The sequence below is a fragment of the Chrysemys picta genome, chromosome 6, assembly GCF_011386835.1.
Source record: "Chrysemys picta bellii isolate R12L10 chromosome 6, ASM1138683v2, whole genome shotgun sequence".
Lineage (NCBI taxonomy): Eukaryota > Metazoa > Chordata > Testudines > Emydidae > Chrysemys > Chrysemys picta.
Genome location: NC_088796.1, coordinates 86,261,723 through 86,285,668, shown reverse-complemented (window position 1 = coordinate 86,285,668; position 23,946 = coordinate 86,261,723). Strand labels below are relative to the sequence as shown.

At 38.5% G+C, this 23,946-nt stretch overlaps 1 long non-coding RNA gene across 1 annotated transcript in view; it reads left to right on the top strand.

Moving 5' to 3' along the window:
• LOC135984363 (uncharacterized) overlaps window positions 1-23,946 on the top strand; it is an 85,459-nt gene that overhangs the window by 48,252 nt on the left and 13,261 nt on the right. Inside the window, exon 3 of the long non-coding RNA XR_010602294.1 lies at window positions 16,285-16,342. This is a non-coding gene — a long non-coding RNA (uncharacterized LOC135984363). The remainder of the gene's footprint in view (window positions 1-16,284; window positions 16,343-23,946) is intronic.

Sequence of the window (23,946 nt, the reverse complement as noted above, 5' to 3'; positions counted from 1 at the left end):
GGAGGCACCATGCAGAAGTAACAATTGCTGGTATGATCTGTTGGCTCTCTCCAAATCTTTGGCACTGCAAAAAGCATAGGTTTCCTTTTTCTGTTCAACCCCTGGTGAAGATTTGTTGCACAAGTGTTGCAGCATATGTGTGGGGCCCACCTCTTGTCCTGATCTCCAATTTTGCAGCCAAAATAAAGGTGATAGGCTTTCTTAACCATAGTGGTTATACTGCACTTTTGTGATGCAAAAGTCACTTCACCACAAACATAGCAGAAGTTATCTGCACTGTTCACACAAGTACGAGGCATCTCTGCTCACTTTGGCTAAACAGAAATGTGTCCCTTTGCAAAATCAAACACTGACAAATAAGAGAGCACGACACTCTATGATTTCTAGAGCTGATATAGGGCAATATGTTCACCAGAGTGATGTAAGCTTCGTTATGATTGCATCATCCATGACTTCTAGGAATAACATGATGCAATTCATATCATGTGTGACGCAATACCAGATTCAGATTGCATCATTCATTGTTTTTGCCTAAAAAGCAAGTACTGTCCAAACCCAGTCATAGATTTATTCATAGATCCAGTCAAAGATGTATTTTAGTCATTTCTGGTTTAAATTGAGATCCCTTCCCTTTATAACTCACTTATCCTCTGCCATTCCCAAGTCAAGGGTCGTATATACTGACCCAATAGCATATCTTGAAAACTAGAGCCAATCAACAATTTTAAGCATCATTTTCGTTCTCAGTGACCCAGAATTAGTAAAGTTTGACTACATTTATTTCAGAAGCATTTTGGCTGTAGAGCAGTGTTATCTTTTTACTGTTATTTCTATCATGGTAGTACCAGAAACCCTAGTCGTGATTGGGGCACATTTGTGCTAGGCACCTTACAAACACAGTTGAAAACATGTTCCTAGCTTTAAAGATCTGACAATCATAGAAGGCAAGCAACATGCAAATATTGGGGTCAAAGGGTACAATTTAAAATATTTGCCATTTTTATCATCTTTTAAAAATCAATACTGAATAAAGCATTGTCCTCCTCTTCACTTCTTTTACCCTACACTCAGAAATGACCAGGGCATGCTTTTCTAATTCGGGGTCATCAATAGCCCACATCACGTTCTTTACTATGTCATCACTCAATATTTGCCTCTTCTCCCTCTCAGGAGCTTACTAACCTTGATTGCTTAAGACTATGCAGTGCTTGGTGTCTTCTCAGTTTGCTTATCCTCTAATTATCAAAAGCTGAGTATCCCTGGCTAACATCTAGGTTCAGTGGTTCCACAGATATTTCCGTGCTGCCCTCTCTTATTGCCATTGCCACATTCTTCTATCTTTCTTTTTCATTCTCTACATAGATTTCATGGATGGTTTTAACTGCCTGTGTTTCTCCTGCCTCCCTTTGTGATTTACTCAGGTCAGTTTATGTGGTTTATCTTGTGATATTCAGCTGCGGTTTGAGTCCCTGCCACTTCTCCTCCAAAATACAGGCTCAGCTTTGCACTTCATTTATATGTAGCCCTAATGGTTTTCATACTAATATAGGAATACTATACTCTCAATATTCCCAAACCATACTTCTTCTGGGAGCCATTCTAGATTAAATAGTGAAAGAATAGACTTTAAATATGCAGCATGATGCATCTTCAGTAGAAATTGTGTATGCAAATAAATAATAAAAAAAATCACAAGTGCAATTTCAAGTACCTATAGTAACTAGATTCACATGCCTAGCTGCAATACAACATGTTATTGCTTTTTAAAAAATCATTAGGAAGCTTGAAAAAATGATATTCAAATGTCATCTCTGAGGTGCATACTGTGGTGAACTTGTACAGTTACACCAAACGCCTTCAAATTTGGGTGCCTAAATGTTGATACCATCTTTAGGCACCTAAAATGGCAGCCTGATTTTCAAAACAGTTAAGCAACTACAGCTTCCTTTGCTCAGCCTCTCTAGAAAAAAATCAAGTTACTATTTTAAGTTCCAAAATGTAGATTTAGGTCCTAAATTTAAGGCCAACTTTATTTTGCCCTTACGGCTCAATCTTTCATTACTGAGCCCTTCAATGAGAGCAGATCCACACTTAATTTGGTATATAAAGTATTAATGTCTCTTCTAAATTCTCATTTAGATGCACATTAGTCTTCATGCTCTTAATCAACACACAAGGAAAATGTCTTTGTTTGCAAATGCTACTGGATTCCTTGTTCTGCAGGCAGTGGCTTGTCCCAGGCATTCTATTCAGTCAGACCTTTTTTTAAAAAATGTGTTTTAATGTTTCTGATGCCCACTTGTTGGGATTTGTCAAGGTCTTTGTACTGTATTATCTTGTCCTCTCTTTGAACTCCCTCAGCAGCTCATCCATTTGTGTGTTTGTTGCTCACTAAATTCAATAGGACCTGAATCCACGATGCTTTATCAAATGCTTCCATTTTTAGCAAGCAATTTCTCATGTTCCCACTTTAGCCTCCAAATAACCATTGCTACTCCAGTATATTTAAATGGAGATTAAAGTTGTTCCCCAATTTTTCTCCTCAAATGTCTCTAGAGTGGGATGAATCAAATGTTTCAAAGAGTGGTAGACATGTAGCTTTTTTTGTATCTTGCTCTGTTACATCCCTTCACTTGTAATTATCCACAACTTGCTCAGCTGTTCATCTAGAGTCCCCCACACAGTGCTTTAAACAGAGGACCTGTTTGCCACTGGTACTCCAGTAGGACAGAGGTATTAGTTTATTGAAATAATACTGGCACCAAACTGCAATAAACACAATGGGAAATCAGGCCCAAAGTCTGTACAGTACCACAAAACATACCCCACTATAGCTCTAAAATCACTCAGTTCACAAACAAGCACCAAACATTCAGCTAATTCAGCCCAAATATAGGCAGAACACCACCTCTGTATAGTCACTTTCATCACTAGCCAATTAGTGTGCAAGGATTTGCAGAATCTCTCTACAGTTACTGAGATATAACCAGACTTTGAATATGCATATCTTCCAACACTGGCTTCTGTGGTCCGTATGTAGTTCCATCTCTTTTGCACTGTTGCGGCAGTGCAATGAGGATGGGGAGGTGACGAAAGGGCTTGTCTGCAAGAGAAAGTTGCATTAATTTAACTAAAAGAATGATTTTTTTTCAAACCACTTTAGTTAAACTAGTGCAAAGGGCTGTGTGGACATTCTTATTTCATTTTAAACCAGATGTATTTTGGTTTAGCTTAAGTCAATTAGGAACTGTTTTCTAATAGACCAAATAGGCCACTCAAACTGAAATAAGAATATCCACACAGTCATTTTCACTAGTTTAAGTAAATCAGTTCAGCTAACAAAGGGGGAAGGGATAGCTCAGTGGTTTGAGCATTGGCCTGCTAAACCCAGGCTTGTGAGTTCAGTCCTTGAGGGGGACACTTAGGGATCTGGGGCAAAATCAGTACATCATCCTGTTAGTGAAGGCAGGGGGCTGGACTCCATGACCTTTCAAGGTCCCTCCCAGTTCTAGGAGATAGGATATCTTTATTTATTTATAATTTTTTTTATTTTTTTTATGTAGACTAGTCCTAAACTGGAAATCCCATACCCTTCCCCCCCATACCTGTTGAACTGCCTGCTCCCTGCCACCTTGCATGTCATAGCAACAAGGGGCAGACTTCTGTGTGTAGACAAGCCCTGTGTCTGTTTTGTTTATTTAGGCTTGGTCTACACAACAATTTTATGGTGGTATAACTATGTCGCTCAGGGTAATTATACTAATCTAAGCCCCGGTGTAGGGCGTCTCCTGTCGACATAGCTACCGCCTCTTGGGGAAGTGGAGTACCTACACAAATGGGAGGGAGAAGCTCTCCCATCAGCATAGGTAGCATCTTCACTAAGTGCTACAGCGGTGCAGCTGTGCTGCTGCAGCACTGCCAGTGTGGACAAGCCCTTAGACTGTAGGATAAACAGGTCATCATGAACTGTCTCATACTATGTCTGTGTAGAACCTGGCAGTCTAGGGGGGTCTATATAGGTGCAACCACAACACTAATAATATAATTGTCTGCAGATATCCAAATTTTGTGAACATGAAGGAAAGAAGGATTGGTTTAGGGTGAAATAAGAATGAGGTTGCAAAAATGAAGGGGAGGACAATAAGCAAATGGAAAAACTAGATTGAATATCAGGAAACATTTCTCAATAGTAAGGTTTATAAGACTATGGAATAGCTTTTGAAAGGAAGTCTCCCTATCAACTTAGTCATATAAAATGAGACTAGGCAAAGCAATCAAGAGTATACTATAAGGAATAACCCTATGTGCTCAAGGGAATGGGCAAGATGTCCTAAGAGGTCTTTTGTATCTCTAACGTCTATGGAAAAAGACAGCCAGCTACATAGCTTTGCATTTAAAAAATAAATTAAATGATCTAGGTGAAAGCATGTAATTTGAGTTCACATTCAAATGGTAGCATTCCTACAAATACATGTTTTACTTCAAGCTTTTTTTTTTTTTTTTTTTACTGTTTTAAAGTGAATTTGTAGCTCTTGAAAGGAATGTATCATCTTAACTGCAAAACAAGTACAAAATAGGAATCCGCAATTCAGTGTTGGGTGGGATGGGAAAGTTTGAAGTGACCATACCTTTAAAAGGATTGTTCTGTCTCCATATATGTAAATCCTTCCAAGATACAAATATTATTCTTTTTATCTATTTAGACATATAGCCACTAAAAACATGACAAAGGCTAACAACTTAATTTATGCTAAGTGGTCAGGCAGTAATGACTTTTAGTCACTGCCATCCTGGGATTGATTCAAATCAATGCTTCTGGGTATCTTTACAATGGAAAGGAAGTATTCTTAACTCAAGTTAGCTAACCCGGGTTAAAACAGTAGTGAAGACATGGCAACTCTTTCTAACTTGTGTTAGCAGCTTGAGTTCAAACCTGTAGAGAAGCCTGTGGTTGAACTTGAGTTGCTAACCCAAGTTAAAAGCCCAGTTGCTGTTTCTTCACTAATGTATTAACTTGATTTAGATAGTGTGGGTTAGCTAACCTAAACGAAGCACATTCTTCAGCCTACTTAACACAGGATATGACACAAATGCTATTTGTCCTCTCATAAGAATTAGTTAAAAGTTTAATCCTGGAAATATTTAGTCACACATGTAGTCCTTACTCTCATGAATAGTCTCACTGACTTCAGATTTGCAGGGTCAGACATAATAGCATATACCCAGCAGAGCAGATACAAAACATCAACCATGAAAATGTTTTCAGAAAAACATCAGTTTTCAAATTCATAAATTGTTAACTGTATGGCAACACTTTTACACATTCTAGTAGTGTGTGTGTGTGTGTGTGTGTGTGTGTACACACCTTCCTAAAGGTCACATAGTGTAGTTGGATACCAGGATGTCTTTTTCAATTTCTGCTACTGACTGATTGTTTTGCACATACATCCCTGCAGCACTTTACAAAAATGGATTTATTCCTCACAATCCCCTTATGAGTAAGGCAAATGCCATTGACCCTGTTTCACTGATAGAAAAAACTCAGGCGGTGAGAGAGTGTAAATGATTTGGTTGGGAGCGTAGTGAATTAGACAGAAGATTGGGAGTTGAGATTTGTTGTGTAACTGAAAGCAAAGTTTGGTTGTATCAATAACAGTTACAATATGGAATGTTCTGGGACTCATTAATCCTGGTCAGGTTGTGCTATACAATGCAATCAAGTAGATATCAGTTACTATAGTCCTTTCACTATGTGTAAGGACTATTTTCTCTCTGTGTAAGACAGAAACCAACATTTTCAACCTGAGGTGCTTAATGTTAGTCTCATAAATCAATATTTAGGCTTCTAAATGAAGACCTGATTTCCATAGGTACTGAGCACCTGCAATTCCCGTTGAAGTTTAAAATAAGGGTGTGTTTTCCTTCTGACTGAGAGATTTTTTTTTTCCCAGGGACTAATAATCTAGAGTTTTGCTTGAGGCAAAGACAGGAAATAGGATTGTTATTGGAAATAGTAGTTTAAGTGGGATTTCTGTAGATGAAAGATGTTAAAACAAAAGGAATTTTATTTGAGGAAGTTCACCAAAGTATTTTTCCTCAGGCAGGTAACTTGTTATAGAGCTAGCTTTTAATTATTGTGAGTAAAACTAGTGACTAGGGAAGTTTAAATCCCACTTAAGCAATTTGACAAAAGGCTTGAAGCCTTGGGTTATGGCTCTGACAGAGGAAAAAGCTCTTTGTTGTTTTGTAGTGATATTTTTTCTATTAATATTTTGATATAGTTCATATGTATTGCTCTATACACAGGAATTTTTGCTCATAAATAGGATTAGGCCAATGATGTGAGTCAAACATATGACCGAAAGATATTCCTAAGACTCAGGCTATGGCTACACTTCAGAGCTTACAGCAGCGCAGCAGCACCACAGTAGTGTTGCTAGTGCAGATGCTCTAAGCCAATGGGAGACAGTTCTCTGGTTGACTTAATTACTCCAACCCCCGCAAGAGGCGGCATAGCATGGTCCACACCAGCACTGAGGTTACATAACTTACATTGCTCAGGGGGTTGGCTTATTCACACCCCGGAGCCAAATAAGCTGTAGTGCATACATAGCCTCAGTCAGCAAGGAGGAAGCTTTTTAAGAGGTAAAGATCTCAAGGAAAAATGTAGACGAGTTAAAGAATTTCAGGAAAAGCAACAGGTTGGTAAAACCAAACCATCATAATGGACATAGTTCCACATTGAAATACTCATGTTCCAGAGCTGAGATTTTAATTCACTGTTTCGTTGCACAAAGTAAAAAAACAAACAAACAAACAAAAACACCTCTGTTGAAAGAGCGAATTATAGAGTATTACTGTTAGTAATGGTGCCTTGAAGTATTTTGGATGTGTAAGTTATATTGTTATACCTATTCAGCTAAAACATGAATTGATAGGAAGTTATGCTGTATTTTAAAGGAAAGTTCTTCCTTTAAGATGCAGATACCCCAAACCGAACTCTTCAGTTTGAATAGGCCAGACTGTTTTTTCTGGAGAAAGGAAAAGAGAAGAACTCATTTATAAAGTTAAAATTCTCGTATTATGATAAAATAACAATTTCTTCTTACTGGGCCTGATCCAATGTCCAGTGAAATCAGTGGAAGGACTCCCATTCAATGGACATTGTATTAGCTCCATATAGAGCTTTTCATCTGTAGATCAGAGTGCTTTACAAAGGGAGTTAAGAGTCATATCTCCATTTTACAGGGGAAATTGAGGCACAAAGACATGAGTGACTTGCTCAAGGTCTCAGAGCTGAGAATAGAAGCCAGCGCTCCTGATTTCTAGTCCAGTGACCCACAACATTCATAATTTAGGAAGCACACAACCATCTCCCATGCAGTCAGGATGCAATGTTCCTTCTCGTACTTGCTTCCCTTTGTGCAAACCTAAGAGAAGTTATTTTCAAATGCTTACTTGATGCTGTTTCATGGTTTATCTCTGTAATATTATTAGTTGGAGTGCTACAATATTAGCTTTCAGGGAAGCCTATCACTCTCAAACACAATAAGAGGGATCGAAAAAACCATCCCAAATTACAAAATCAAAAGCAGCTGGAATAGTAAAAAAGTATAAGTAAAATAAAAGAAAGGAACATCCAGCCATAATATTTACATAACCTTCTTTAGTTTTAAATAAAACACAAACCAATAAAATAAAGGTTTAATGTCCCTCTTTAGGAAGTGACAAACTTCCCATTTATATTTTATGCTTTGCTAAACACACTTGGGTCTCTGAAATATTCAGTCTAACATGGATTTTAACAAAATAAGGCCAAAAGTTAAATCAACCCAACTATGGTACTGAGGGGTATGAAAAATCCATATCCCCTGAGTAACATAGTTAAGCAGACCTAACCCCCAGTGTAGACAGTGCTAGGTCAACAGTGACAATTTCCTGGTGCAAGTGCTGGAGGAACCAACTAGGGGCATAGCTCTGCTAGACCTGCTGCTCACAAACTGGGAAGAATTAGTAGGGAATGCAAAAGTGGATGGGAACCTGGGAGGCAGTGACCATGAGATGGTCGAGTTCAGGATCCTGACACAAGGAAGAAAAGAGAGCAGCAGAATATGGACCCTGGACTTCAGAAAAGCAGACTTTGACTCCTACAGGGAACTGATGGGCAGGATCCTCTGGGAGAATAACATGAGGGGGAAAGGACTCCAGAAAAACTGGCTGTATTTTAAAGAATCCTTATTGAGGTTGCAGGAAAACACCATCCTGATGTGTAGAAAGAATAGTAAATATGGCAGGAGACCAGCTTGGCTTAACAGTGAAATCCTTGCTGGTCCTAAATGCAAAAAAGAAGCTTACAAGAAGTGGAAGCTTGGACAAATGACCAGGGAGGAGTATAAAGATATTGCTCAGGCATGCAGGAATGAAATCAGGAAGGCCAAATCAAATTTGGAGTTGCAGCTAGCAAGAGATGTTAAGAGCAACAAGAAGGGTTTCTTCAGGTATGTTAGCAACAAGAAGAAAGTCAAGGAAAGTGTGGGCCCCTTACTGAATGAGGGAGGCAACCTAGTGACAGAGGATGTGGAAAAAGCTAATGTACTCAATGCTGCTTTTGCCTCTGTCTTCACGAACAAGGTCAGCTCCCAGACTGCTGCACTGGGCAGCACGGTATGGGGAGGAGGTGACCAGCCCTCTGTGGAGAAAGAAGTGGTTCAGGACTATTTAGAAAAACTGGATGAGCACAAGTCCATGGGGCCAGGTGCACTGCATCCGAGGGTGCTAAAGGAGTTGGCAGATGTGATTGCAGAGCCACTGGCCATTATCTTTGAAAATTCATGGCGATCAGGGGAGGTGACTGGAAAAAGGCTAATGTAGTGCCCATCTTTAAAAAAGGGAAGGAGGAGTATCCAGGAGGATCCGGGAATCTACAGGCCAGTCAGCCTCACCTCAGTCCCTGGAAAAATCATGGAGTAGGTCCTCAAGGAATCAATTCTGAAGCACTTAGAGGAGAGGAAAGTGATCAGGAACAATCAGCATGGATTCATCAAGGGCAAGTCATGCCTGACTAACCTAATTGCCTTCTATGAGGAGATAACTGGGTCTGTGGATGAGGGGAAAGCAGTGGACGTGTTATTCCTTGACTTTAGCAAAGCTTTTGATACGGTCTCCCACAGTATTCTTGCCAGCAAGTTAAAGAAATATGGGCTGGATGAATGGATTATAAGGTGGATAAAAAGCTGGCTAGATCGTCGGCCTCAACAGGTAGTGATCAATGGCTCCATGTCTAGTTGGCAGCCGGTTTCAAGCGGAGTGCCCCAAGGGTCGGTTCTGGGGCCGGTTTTGTTCAATATCTTCATTAATGATCTGGAGGATGGTGTGGACTGCACTCTCAGCAAGTTTGCAGATGACATTAAACTGGGAGGAGTGGTAGATACGCTGGAGGGTAGGGATAGGATACAGAGGGACCTAGACAAATTAGAGGATTGGGCCAAAAGAAACCTGATGAGGTTCAACAAGGACAAGTGCAGAGTCCTGCACTTAGGACAGAATAATCCCATTCATTGTTACAGACTAGGGACCGAATGGCTAGGAAGCAATTCTGCAGAAAAGGACCTAGGGGTTACAGTGGACGAGAAGCTGGATATGAGTTGACAGTGTGCCCTTGTTGCCAAGAAGGCTAACGGCACTTTGGGCTGTATAAGTAGGGGCATTGCCAGCAGATCGAGGGACGTGATCATTCCCCTCTATTCGACATTGGTGAGGCCTCATCTGGAGTACTGTGTCCAGTTTTGGGCCCCACACTACAAGAAGGATGTGGAAAAATTGGAAAGAGTCCAGCGGAGGGCAACAAAAATGATTAGGGGGCTGGAGCACATGACTTATGAGGAGAGGCTGAGGGAACTGGGATTGTTTAGTCTGCAGAAAAAAAGAATGAGGGGGGATTTGATAGCTGCTTTCAACTACCTGAATGGGGGTTCCAAAGAGGATGGATCTAGACTGTTCTCAGTGGTAGCAGATGACAGAGCAAGGAGTAATGGTCTCAAGTTGCAGTGGGGGAGGTTTAGGTTGGATATTAGGAAAAACTTTTTCACTAGGAGGGTGGTGAAGCACTGGAATGGGTTACCTAGGGAAGTGGTGGAATCTCCTTCCTTAGAGGTTTTTAAGGTCAGGCTTGACAAAGCCCTGGCTGGGATGATTTAGTTGGGAATTGGTCCTGCTTTGAGCAAGGGGTTAGACTAGATGACCTCCTGAGGTCCCTTCCAACCCTGATATTCTATGATTCTATCTACCGCCGCTAGGGGGTGGATTAACTATGGTGATGGAAGAACTCCTACCGTCACAGTAGTGAGTGGCTACACTGAAGTGCTAAAGCAGGGCATCTGCAGTTGTCCCACTAACATTTTAAGTGTAGACGTAGCCTAACTGCTGCAGACTCCAAAATAAATGACACAGCTAATTGAAGCAAACAATGTTTATTTTACATTCTTCAAAAGAAATCACCCTTAAATAACCGTCATGAAATAGATGAGAGAACTTTAAGGGAAACACCAGTTCCCACTCCCACAGGACAGGTCTGTTTTAAAAACAGGCTATACTGTAGCATGTACTATTCAACTATTCTGTCGATTTATTATATCTATTGCAAAACACTGTGATGCTCTCTTACTAAAAGGATTGTTACTCTTCTTTCTCAAAAGGCTTGCTGAATTGCTGTAAGCCATAAACAAACTTTCATTCATATTCCCCTGTATGTAACTTCATAGTAAGAAGCTAACCAGGACCCAGAATAGCATATGGAAAAATAAATATTCTAGCACAAGAAGAAGGGTTTCAAAGACAAATATCAAGTCTGTAATTCTTAATCAGCAGTCCTCCAAGTGCTCTCAATGAAATATATTCATAGGGATTGCTAGATCTTTCAAAGCAAATCCTTGTTTATGTAGGAAGCAAGGAAACCTGGACGATTCTGTCAGACATTTTCTTGCCAGTTGAAGTGCTAATTTATAAAATATAAATAAATTAAATAAATAAAATTTGTTTACCTATTTAGTCATCTTTCTTCCATTGTGTTTGGAAGTGTACAAATATGGATGGATGAAATTGTGAGGTTCGGTTGAATTTCCTGATTTAAAGAGTTGTAGTCTTAAAGATTCTATTTTCGGATGGCATGTGTATTTAACTATTAACTACATGTTTCCAGCAAGTTTATTAGACAAAGAGAAGTTACACTGAAATGTGTGTATGTTAACTTTCCTGAAATAAAGGCAAATGGAATATACCTTTGACTGCTTTGTCACAGTGTCATCAATTTGAAAGGCTATTCTGGCTTCTAAAATTATTATGAGTTAAAATTAATTTGATGATAAAATATGTATTTGTAAATCCTCAGAAAATTCCATGTGTGTGCCATGAGAAAGTGCTATTATTTTCAGCAGATTGTTATATATGAAAAATAAAGTGCAAAGAAGTCACATCCCTTCTTTAAATACAAAAAATCAACTTAACTTTAACTGTGGAGCTGTAACCAGAGCTTCCATGATAACTGGATTCTAAAGTAAGCAGTTATCTACATTCCAGGCACGTTTGTTAACATGTAAAACTGGAACATGTTAATTAATCTCAGATGAAGGGCATCCTCCTCAGTCTGGATTTTCTATTGGGCAATGAACAGCGTTCGGCCCTGATTCTGCAAAGGGCATTGTGTGGATCTGTATGCTCATATGGTTATCTTTGTAGGATGAGCAGCTCAGTTTGCATTCAATGTTTCTATAGAGTACTACCAGTGGAGGCTGCTGAGAGGTGATGTATTAAATGCCCTGTGTGATTAAAGCATCAAATTGACCCAATATTGAATCTAGTTTAATTTGGTCATTTAATTTTTTTAAGCGTTTGCTAAAAAGGCTGTTTTGTCTCACTGTTTTGTCACACTAGTGATGTGCAGAAAGAAGTTGAAAACAGGCTTTCGCATCATTGAATCAGAGCTGTTTTTTTCTCTTAATGTTTTTTCTACATATGAAATATGTGAATAATTTAAATTGTGCTGGTCTGGTAATGCCTCTTGAATCAACATTCAGATTTTTAAAAGGACAGTATGTCTTCTGATTTGGAAAATTTCTGTTTAAAATCTGGTATCTTTATGCTTGTGCCTAAGTGTTTATGTATCTCTCCCTGTCTAGGGATTATTCAGTGCTAAAATATCTCTAAACTGCAATTCAGTTTCCATGGCTTTGTTCTGAATATCTCCTGAGAAGAGATTACCAGTCAGGCAAATTAAATGGAATTATGTTTAATGGTTTTGTAATAAAGAAAAGTTTTTCATTACATGAGCTGAGATAATCAAGCCCATTTAGCTTAACTTTCAGATCATCTCATCACAGAACATAATGTAATTCTTCATCTTTAAAGCATAGCTTGGGATCCTTCTTTATATGTGAAAGAATCTATTCCCTTTTTTGCTTATAAGTGCCACCTGGGTCCCACTGTATGTTAATTGCTGTAGTTATTCTAATCAAATCCAAACAATATTAGATTTAAAAAGTAACAGAAACAAACATCGTATAACCACTAAAATATTTAGCCTTCCATGGGATTGCTTAAACTTATTGTCTTCCTATATTGTCACCTCTCCACTCTTGAGCCTATTCCTCTATCTCCTTACATTGTCCTGGTTTTGATATAAATCTCAGTCCTGCAAAGGTGCATATGCTTAATTTGAACTTTAAGTGAAGCCAATAGAATCTTGAATTAAATGGGAAGCTCAATGTGTTTCTGATCATATGGAGGATGGTGTTACCTAAACTCTGTACACTACCACTAGAAGTGTCATTTGACCAGAAAACAGCATGGTTAAATGTTCAGGGTAGAGAGGACCTAGTTTTAACTAGACCAAAACACTGGACAATTTGGTTAATAGAGGAATACTTAAAAAACAAACAAAAAATACCCAACAAATTATACCAAGACATGCAAATGGGTCTTTGACAGATCAGGGCTTTAGATTGTCAGCTGTTCTGGGAAGCTCTTTTATTCTGTGGGGTATGTTGATCGCCCACAGAGATATAATAATTTAATTATGTTTTGCTTTAACTTTTCTCTGGGTTGATTGATTTGTGTAGTTAATGCAAACTATGCAAATCTCTGTCATTTGGCTAATAATAGTGCAGACATTTACATAATTAATGTACAGTTTTCAATAACTATGCTTGAATCTGCAAATGTCTGTGCTTTGGATATAATGTCTGAGGTCTGTCTGCCTCCAGTTCTATGAGGCCTCAGTTCAGCATGATATTCAAGCACGTATCTAACTTTAAACACATGAATAGCACCATTGATGGGACTGGACCTACTCGCATGCTATTCACCTGCTTCAAAGGGTGGAAAACTAGATTGGACCAGCAGTGATTAGGATAGCCCCGGTAGAAATGGGGAGGAGAGCACTTGCTGGGGAAACACACGGGTGGCCTCTTCCCCTCCAGAATCTTTAGCCACTCAATGGTCAACTGTGGGAGGAAGGGATCTGATTGGTCCCTTGCCCTCTCCTTTTCTTAATTTAAACACTAGCACAGGTCATGTGGAGACTGTTAACCTTGTGGATTTCATGACCTGAGGTTCCCTCTTTTAGTAATCTCTGTCCCCCTCTTTGGGAGTAATGGGATTCAGAAAAGTGAGCTGAGTCCTAGATATGGGCTGAGAAGAGTCTATCCTGAGTTATAGGTTATACAGTAAGAGCTCTTAATCATCATACTGGAAACTCTTAAATGCCTGGTGAGTGAGAATCTGGGTGACCGGGAAGGTACCACTTTTCCCCTGTGTTCAGTTAAATAAAGTTAAGGGTTGCTGCTTAAAATCCATCATTGTGTCCCCTGCTTAAGCACTTACTGAATCAGGGCCTGACTTTTCAACGGTTTGCCAACATCAAACAGCTGAATAGGATACTATTTTAGAAAGAAAATACTCTGAAACCTATTTTAGAAAGAAAATCCTGTAGACTTATTTCCATCCTTCCTCTGATCCCTCATGTCCCTTCTAGTGCCAACCTCACCTCTCCCATCTGTGAGGTGCATATTCCCAGAATAACTGTCATGCAGTAGATTTGTTTACACATTGGCAGAATCTCAGCCCTTCCATCCCATTTCAGTGCTGAAATTCAAGGTAACAATAATACACTTTAGTTATTTAACCCCCGCCTTTTAATGTCCCCCTTCTTTTCTCATTTGCGTTTAATTAAATATTTCATTTCACTTTAAAGAGAATTTGAGGGTGCTTCCTATCAATTCAATAGCACCAATACCCTGAGCTAATAAACTCCTGGAGTTTATTTACTGTAAACCCCTCATCATTACAGTTTATTCATTGTATAAAATAGTACAATACAATCTGAGGGAGAATGAAGAAAATAAGTTTATATTAGTCAGTTTTAGGGGCTATACTTGGGGAAATATAGGGGTTAGGAAAAAACGAAGTGAAGTTTATATGCAGTAAAATCCACAGGGGACACACTTTGGCCTGATTCACCAGTACCCTGTACCATATGTGTTCATTTACACCAGTGAAAAATGTGCATAAAACATTATCATTCTGATTGTACCATTTATACTCAATTTTCACAGATGTGAAGAAGTACAAAAGGAAGAAGAGACTGAAGAATCAGGCCCTTTATGTAGAAAATTTGGGCTCGCAGGGTCCGAGAGCCTGGGCTCCAGTCCAAGCCCAAAAGTCTACACGGCAATGAAACAGCCCTGCTGCCTGAGCAGTCATGAACAGGCTTAAGTTAGACTGAAATAAGCCACTCTTAAAATGAAATGAGTGTCCATATAAGGTTTTGCACTGTTTTAATTGAACAAGTTTGACTAAAAACTGGTTGTGTGTGTGTGTGTGTGTGTGTGTAAACAAGCCCTCAGGCAAACAAATATCCCTCTAAAAGTGATCCTTTCACTTTCAGTCTTTCTTTGTCATATAAAAGTAGAGAAGGGCAAAAGCCCAACTTTTGTGCTCTTTGCCTGTTACTTTTAGTAAAGCTGATTAAGTGGAATTACCAATTTTTTCCCTCCCTTCCTGTGAAATATCTCATTTGCTCAGCAGAGCATAAATAAAGTTTTTGGCAGTGTACCCATAGCCTTAGTATTCACTTCTCTTTTAGGGCCTGATCCCAAACCCATTGAAGTGGATGGAAAGACTCCCATTGATTGAAGCAGACTTTGGATCAGACTCTTATTCAGCCAATAACAAGTGTAGATGAAGGAGCAACTGCAGTTCCTGCGTTAAATTTACATAAACATATATAGGCTTCCCAAGGGATTATATTAAATGAATAGCAGATGGTAACAGACTATAGTGGGTGGAAGTTTACGACAGCATTTGCCTCTCTTACTCTTGTTCTTCCAAACAGACAATCGTGTCAGCCTTTTGTTACAGTATATAAATCAACAACGATTTTCTCCATGCTGAAACTTCTCAGACTGTGATTTTGTTTGCCAAGCCTTCATTGTTTTGTATTTAAAAATAAAAAGACTGCTTCCAAAAAAATGGAGAGGGAGAATGGGGGGAAATAGATGGTTAATATGTGGTTAGAAAAAATAATGGTTTACTGGTTCCAGGGCTTATTGTGCCAATGTAGTTTAAATCTGGCTGTAAATAATATGTTGGCACTGGTGCTGGCACTCAGCAGAGGTGCTGGCGCCTTCTGAGTTCAGTTGCAGAGAAGGAAGAAATTCTGATGTCAGTGGAAAATTTGCCATTAATAGTAGTAGCTCCATGATTTCACCCAAGGTTTTTTTTGTGAAGGATGTTAGTCTTTGAAATTCACTGTCCTCGATCCAAAATAACCCCACTCTGTTGACCTTCATGGCACACTGCAAGGCCCAGCTCTTTTCCTCAGCTTATGTGGAGCAGTGAGAGAGGGTAATGTGTGGTTGGAGTGATGTGTTTTTTGTTTTGTCTGCCTTCCAGGTTTTGTGCAGGATGTCAGATCTAATTATTTCTGTGTTGTTAATATGGGCCAAAGGCACTTAGAGCTGTTTCTAATGTCCATAGAAATACACAAAATATACTTCATATGCATTTATCTGTGTGTGCATGCAAACTCATGCCCTGACTAGGAAAACAATTCACAGATAGTTACATTGAATTCTTTGCTTATTTATTTTTTCTATAAAAGACTAGACTTTAAGGCCAGTAGGGACCGTTATGATGATATAGTCTGACTCCTTGCATAACACACTCCATTAAACCTTACTGAGTATTTTCTGCACCAGTTGCATAACCTCTGAACTAAAGTGTCTCTTTCAGAAAGACATCCGGTCTTGATATCAAGACTTCAAGTGATGGAGAATCCACCATATCCTAGGTAAGTTGCTCTAATGGTTAGTTACCCTCACTGTAAAAATGTGTGCCTTATTTCTAGTTTGAGTGACCAGATAGCAAGTATGAAAAATCAGGACACTTTTTTCGGGGGTGGTGGTGATTTATAGTTGCGTATATATAACAAAGCCCCTAATATAGGGATGCTTCCGATAATATTGGGATGTCTGGTGATTCTATTTCTAGTCTAAATTTGTTTAACCTCAGCTTCCAATTATTGGATCTTATTATGCCTTTTTTATCTAATTAAAAAGCCATCTCCTATTAGAAATCTCTTCCTTGTTTAGGTATTCATAGATTATGATCAAATCCCTTCTTAAGCTTCTTTTGGATGAATATTAAATCCCACTGTATAAAGCAGGGATTGTCAAACTTCGGCATGCGGGCCATCAGGGTAATCCGCTGGCGGGCCACAAGACATTTTGTTTACATTGACTGTCCGCAGGCACGGCCCCCCGCAGCGCCGAGTGGCCCCGGTTCGCCGTTCTAGGCCAATGGGAGGGATGTCCCTGCAGCCTGTGCCACTTCCCGCAGCTCCCTTTGGCCGGGAATGGAGAACCACGGCCACTGGGAGCTGCGGGGGGCCATGACTGCAGACGGTCAATGTAAACAAAATGTCTTGCAGCCCGCCAGAGGATTACCCTGATGGGCTGTGTGCTGAAAGTTGACGACCCCTGGTATAAAGCATGGTTTCCGGACTTCACATCATTCTTGTAGCTCTATTTTGAATCCTTTCCAATTATTTAATGTTCTTTTTGAAGTATGGACACCAGTACTGGGTACAGTATTCCAGCGATTGTTTTACTAATGCTGTATAAACGGGTTATATGATTGATATATATATATTTCTGCTTATTGTTTCTCTGTGTTATACATCAAGTTAATAGGACGAGCATGTTATGAGTAAGAAAATATTTCCATGTCAAATTGTTGACGTTTTTTACATTTCTCATTCAGCTACAGTTACTTGATATATATTTTTTTTTAACTAGGAGAAAACGAAAGCTCCTACTAAATGTTGTTTTGTGCCCAAAGTATGCTAAATCCATTGTTGAGAAGTGTGAAGACAAAGTCTCTGATCCAAAGAGCTTACAATCTAAACTGGTCAAAAGGATGAACATTGTCATTTGTTTTTCATCAACAATATTTAATATTTGTAAAATGTTGATCAAGTCTAAGAAACATTCTGATACACGCAATGGTATGCAACAAAAGTGAGACGTTTACAGGAAAGCCAAGGATGTGTCTTATTGTTTTTTTCCTTTAAATTGATTGTCATCTCCTGTTCTGACCTTTCTTTGAAGGAAGATCTTGGGTTTTCCCTTTTGCATTGACCAGTAGGTTACTTTATCATAATGACTATACATTTCCTGCTCAAAGGGATCATGATTGTCATTTTTGATAATGTTCCCAGCTGTGTAGCACACCATGCTCGCTCAATCATGGTCATGCTCCAATTGACCCTAAAGCTACCCCTTATGGTAGCATCAATGTTTGTCTTTTGTTCATTTGTTTTCATTGTGGAAATGATTTTTTTTAAACATATAAGCAGCCTTTGAAATTAGCTCCCTTTCTCTCATGCACACACAACATTTCAGTGGCTGGATAACAGGGGGTAGAAGGGAATGTTTTATCCCCAAATTACTAACACAAATATAGTCAAGAGAAACAAAAAATGGTAGGCTCCAAATCTTAACTGACTTTCTTAATGCTTATTCAGGGATGTGACTCCTACGTATCGTAGTCACATGGGGTTCTTTCCATGCCTTAGGGGACATCACAGTTAGACAAGCAAAATACTCACAATTATTAATATTTCATTAGTAAGAAAAAAAAAAGGACACAACCAATAGACGATGGTTATTTCAGTTACAATCTCTTCTGTATGTCTGTGTGGAGAGCTTTCAATAGAAATTATACCTTAATAGGTAGAGACACTCTTCTCTACGTAAGGTAATAATCAAATATATTATTTTCCAAATCAGTAGAGTCCTGTTTGTGTATCATAGATAACTAAAGCTAAACTAAAATTTTGAAATTAAGACTCCTATATTTGATATAAGGCACAAATTACAGTAACTGTTTATTTACATCTTTCAAATGTAGTTAAAAAGGATTATAGAATAAAGCAAAATAAAAGTTATATAGCTGCATCCCAGAGTCTGTGTAAACACATGAGAAGGTAATAACTATGGTTTTATGGCTAAGGAGGTGTCATCTCTTTGACACTTTTGGTTGATAGATAGCAGAATATCCTAGGAATTTCCTTCATTAGCTTGAATATTTCATTTCACTAAATAAGCAACCAAAAACAAGAGCACACAAGCTATCATATTGTCCAAGTTTCTTATGTATGAAAATAATTGTATCGCTTAAAAGTCAGTAAAGACAGTCAACATTATAATAACCTAAAATTATAATTAATTTTGCATCAGCATTGAAATCTTCTTCCTACATTAATTACATGAATAATTCAATGAAGGAGGTAAAGCATAGAATAATTCCCATAACAACCCTGTTCTATAAATCAAAGTAAAAAAAAATGTAGAAGGACTGATTTGCTGTAAGTCATAGGAACCTGTGCTAGTAGCCCCCAGTGAAGGAAACTCTGCTTAATTAGAAGGGGTAATTGAAAGAGTATAAAATCATAGCAACCTGTGCTCTGCTTGAGATTCAGAAGCTTACCTACATTGTCCAGAAATTGTAACACCTATTCACTCCCAAGGAAGTTAGATCAGTAATTTATGCATATTGCCATTTAATCAACAGGGGGCAAAGAGTTGAGTTGCTTGCTATAAAAGGAATTAAAGACTATTCTAATTTGAGATTATTATTATTAATTATTATTATTATTATTTTATCGTTGTTGTTGCACCTAGATCTTGCACGCAAGCAAGACCAGGTCCTCATTCTGCTAGATTCTGTACAGACGTATAGTTAGAGATGCCCCTGCCTTGAAGTGCTTACATACTAAACAGCCAAGTATATAGACAATATCCTAAAATAGACTAAAGAGATATGACATATAGAAGCAGAAGAGAGAAGGACTCATAGCAATTCTGTGACAGAGCTAGGAATTGAACGTGAGGCCCTGGAGTCTCACTTTAGTGACTTAACCACAAGACCATCTTCCCTGCCTTCAATTTTAGATTGAAATGTTTAAGACAAATGGGGAGTGTTTGGGAGGAGCACAGAGAAAATGAAAATACATAAATATTGACCTGTGAGGGATTTAGATAGACTATACCTACAAATATCAACTTCAGTTAAAGCCCAAAAGTAAGGAAAGGACAATTTGATGAGGGGAAAACAATTGGAGAGGAAAATATATTTATTATCATAGAGTTGGAGAGTGAAAGATGGATGCCAAATGAAGAGAAGCAAAATAAGGAGAAAATAAGTGGTTCTAAGACAAATGATGTAAGAGGTGGATGTACTGTATATTATCCTGCAGTAGATGACAGATGTTTCTAACCCTAAATGAAAAAGTATTTCTGGGAGTTGAGAAATTTTACATTACATCTTCAAGAAAGGAAATGATATATAATGCAGTATGGTTGCAAGAAAGAGCTGTCAGGCATGAACTTCTGATGATATGTCAAAATACAAGAAAAAATAGAAGTGGAAAAAACAGTGAGCAACAACAACCGTGGCAAAGAGGGATTAATCAGGAATGTGTTTAACTGTTCTCAGCTAGATACAATAAATTACACTCAGGGCTATCGTGAATATAAGCAGGAAGGCTGTAACATTTTCTTCAGGCAGAAAGAAAATAAAGTTATGGATTCTGAGATTGTTTTAAACTGGAATTAAAGGCTCTTGTTTAACAACTATGTGATCAAATAAATCATTTCCTGCTTTTGTCTAGTTAAACTCAATAGCAGGCGAGCAAACAGTTCCTGAAGTTGCACTATTGTAGCTGATGGGCACGTTAGCATTGTCTTTGAGGAGTGCAGAATCTAGTCTTTTATCAGGAAAAGATATCTAGAAATATTTTTGTGGCTTTTGAATTGCATTTTGAATCAGCAATGATCTCACCTGTCTTTCCCCTCTTCATTTCCTCCCCCCACCCCAAGCAATTATACTGTACTATCAGTAGACCCTGGTACCTCTCCCTTAGAGGCCGTCATTGGGGGTAGGCAGACTGAAGAAAAGATAATCCAACCTTGTGTTGAATTATCTTTTCTGAGTAACCACTGGTAGGCATATGGGGAAGCTGATATGCATACCAGCCCTGATACCAGACAGTGACTCCTGTCTAGACCCCACCAGTCTCTTCCTCCCCAGCCCTCCACTTGGTCAATCTCCTTATCCGTAAAAAGCTTTCTGCAGGGTGCCGTGAAAAAGAGAAGGATGATGATCTCCCTCCCCTCCCAATTGAAAAATTCCACTGACTTCAATAGTATGGGGTTGGACATTTTGTGTTCAGTTGCTTTTTCTTCATGCCAGTGAAATTTTGTGCATACAGAAGTTAATGGAACATGAATTTCAGGCCTGTAGCCTAAAGTGATTTAATGTAAAAATTAATTTAATGTAAGGACTACATTAAATTCATTTAAAGTTAAATCATTGTCAGGAATAAAAAACAATACCAACTAAGTTAGTTAACCAATGACACAGCTTGTATAGCAAATTGAGAATAATGGATAATCAAAATAGTACTCATTATTGTACTAATCTCATTACCACTCTACCCAATTGTAAGTACTAATTGGTACTTATTAGTAATTAGTTAGATACTCACTCTGAAGAACAATGTGAATAATCCACAGATTAGTCTTTCCAAAAATATTAATCAAATTCTTTATTGAAAAGAATATTATAAAAATTATCAGTTCTCTGACCATTCAAGTACTGAAAGAATGGCTAAATTCACTGACTTGTTCCTAGAATTATTTGTTGAGAATAAGATAGATTCTACAATGATAAAAAATGACTACTTTTATTGAGATGAAAATTAAGTTCAAATCTTGTAAATAAATATTTTCACAGCTGGTACATTATGATAGAACAGAAAATGCAGAAAGGATGTATTATGGTTGTGAATAGTATTTGGATTTGTTTTTCCTTTCTAATATTGGTAAAAAAATATTTAGGCGCTACTTAATATTTGGATTTTAATACACACCAGATATATAGAATATGAATGAAGATCTCGCCTTTGCAGTCCAAACACTTAAAAAATATTAGGTAGTTCCTAAATGCTAAATATGATTTTTATCTAAGTTCATCTGTAGTGTACTACATATCTACTTAATTTTGGTATTATAGCTATAATATTACAGACAAGGTGCGGGGCAATACATGATGGTGTGGAATAGGATATATCCAGGAGTTTTGGATATTGATTTTATTTTAGAAACCATGAGTGAGTTACTTAGGTCATGAATGCAAAAAAAAAAGTTGTATCATTCCACACTATTTATACTACATATTGTACAGGAAAAAACTATTTTGGGAATGTTTTAGGGGTTATTATTGAATGTATTGATACCACTCAGGGGAAGGTGGGAGGCAGAGTACTGGGTTCTTCTGAATCTCCAGCTCCCAGAGCTGAGGTGTGTGTGGGGGGGCAGAGTCAGGGCTCTCAGCCTCAGCAGCACTCCAGGAAAGCTCTTGTCCATTTCACTGGCAGAAAGTCCAGATTCTTCCAGACAAGTAGCCTTCATTTAAATTTTCAATGGAAAATCACAAGCTTTCTCACCAAAAATGTTGGTTTTGTGTGTATAAATAAAGGAATTTTTCATCAGAAAATAACTCCATTGAAATTTTTTTGACCAGTTCTAGTCCAGACAAATTCACAAGTCCAAGTTATTCAAAATGAGATTATAGGAATCATGGATCTTAAAATGGTGAAGGTTATTTCAGAGAACATTTCTGGAAAGTGGTATGTATATGGTAGCTGAAACAGACTTCCCAACAAAGAGCAAGTTGCAACATGCTTATGATGGATGACATAAATGTTCATGAAGAGTTCATTGGATTGTAGAATGTACGTTGGTGGAGGTAATCCATATAATTTAATTAGATTGTTTTTGATCCTCAGATTTAGATGCAATAACATATCACATACATTACTATCAGGGCCGGCTCCAGGGTTTTTGCCGCCCCAAGCGGCGCAAAAAAAAAAAAAAAAAAAAGCTGCGATCGTGATCTGCGGCGGCAATTCGATGGGAGGTCCTTCGCTCCGAGCAGGAGTGAGGGACCGTCCGCCGAATTGCCGCCGAATAGCTGGACGTGCCGCCCCTCTCCGGAGTGGCCGCCCCAAGCACCTGCTTGGCAAGCTGGTGCCTGGAGCCGGCCCTGATTACTATGATGAAGCCACTAATGGTAGCAATAATATAAAAGACTTAGTATCAAGTGTATCAACCAGATTGCAACATGACTATTCACAAGCTACATATACTCATTGCTATGGGCATGCTGTGTATTTAGCACGCGAGGATACTATTAAAAATAATGCTATCCCAAATTATATGTTTTAAGAAGTCATAAAACTATAGCTGAGCATAAAATATGAAATGTTAAGTATATCATCAGGCATCTCTGTAATCTGTCTAATAAGAAAATGAACTCTCCATGCAGAAGCATTTGCTTCAGTTTCTGAGAACTACCTTGCATGATGTGTAACTTGGAGGTTCTGATGGATGCAAAGAAAGTTCCTGAAAATGAGAGCTCAAATTTGAGCACCTATACCATTAATGGAAAAGCTTAACTTCTGGTGTTGAATTAGGTCAAAAGTTCTTTAAGTTAATAGATAATTTGTCAGAAACTCTGAAGGGTCAGATGTTTCAGCAACAGACGGCTAATCTGTTATGAAAATGACACTTAATTCATTTCAGTCCATTTAATCAAATGAAAGCTACAAGTTACTCAGGGAGCAAACCCACCAGAAAAGTTTCAAGGTAGAGATAGTTGGGATGCCTGAGCTTCCAAGGAAAAGAAATGTTCTCAAGAAAATGCAAATAGGTACCAGTGCACCCAGATACCCAAATTTAGCAAAGGAATTTTTAAGTACATCTACTTCAAAATAACTGATTTTACTATATTCAGTATTCAATCAAGATTTGAGCAGAGGCTACAAAATTGTTTAAAATTGACATTCTCATTCAAATGTAACACACAGAAGTTCAAGATGTACCTCAGGTATATGGTTCTGATTTCATCCAGGATTGACTGATTACTCAGCTTTGTTGGTTACAAACTATTTGTCAGCTTACAGAAATATTGCAGAAATCAGTTCAGAAATATTGCAGAAATCAGCTGCTTTCTAGCGTAGTAATGTCAATACAAAATGCTAACCACCTGCATCAACAGGTGGGGGAACTTGATGGGGCCAGCTGTGAAAGGAGAACAGTCCCAGCAGCAAGGGAGGGACACTTCTAAGGGACATTAAGTAGCTCCTCCCCCTGGGAGTCTCTGGCACCCATTGATCAGCTGGAGGAGAGGGGTGCTGATTGGTCAGCATTCCCCAGTTCCCAGGATTTAAACTGTTGGGGCCATGTGGAGCGTCTTTCAGCTCCATTCCAGGAGCACACACTACCCACCTGAACTAGGAATGGGAACCTGGGTGGACAGATGCTGCAGGTC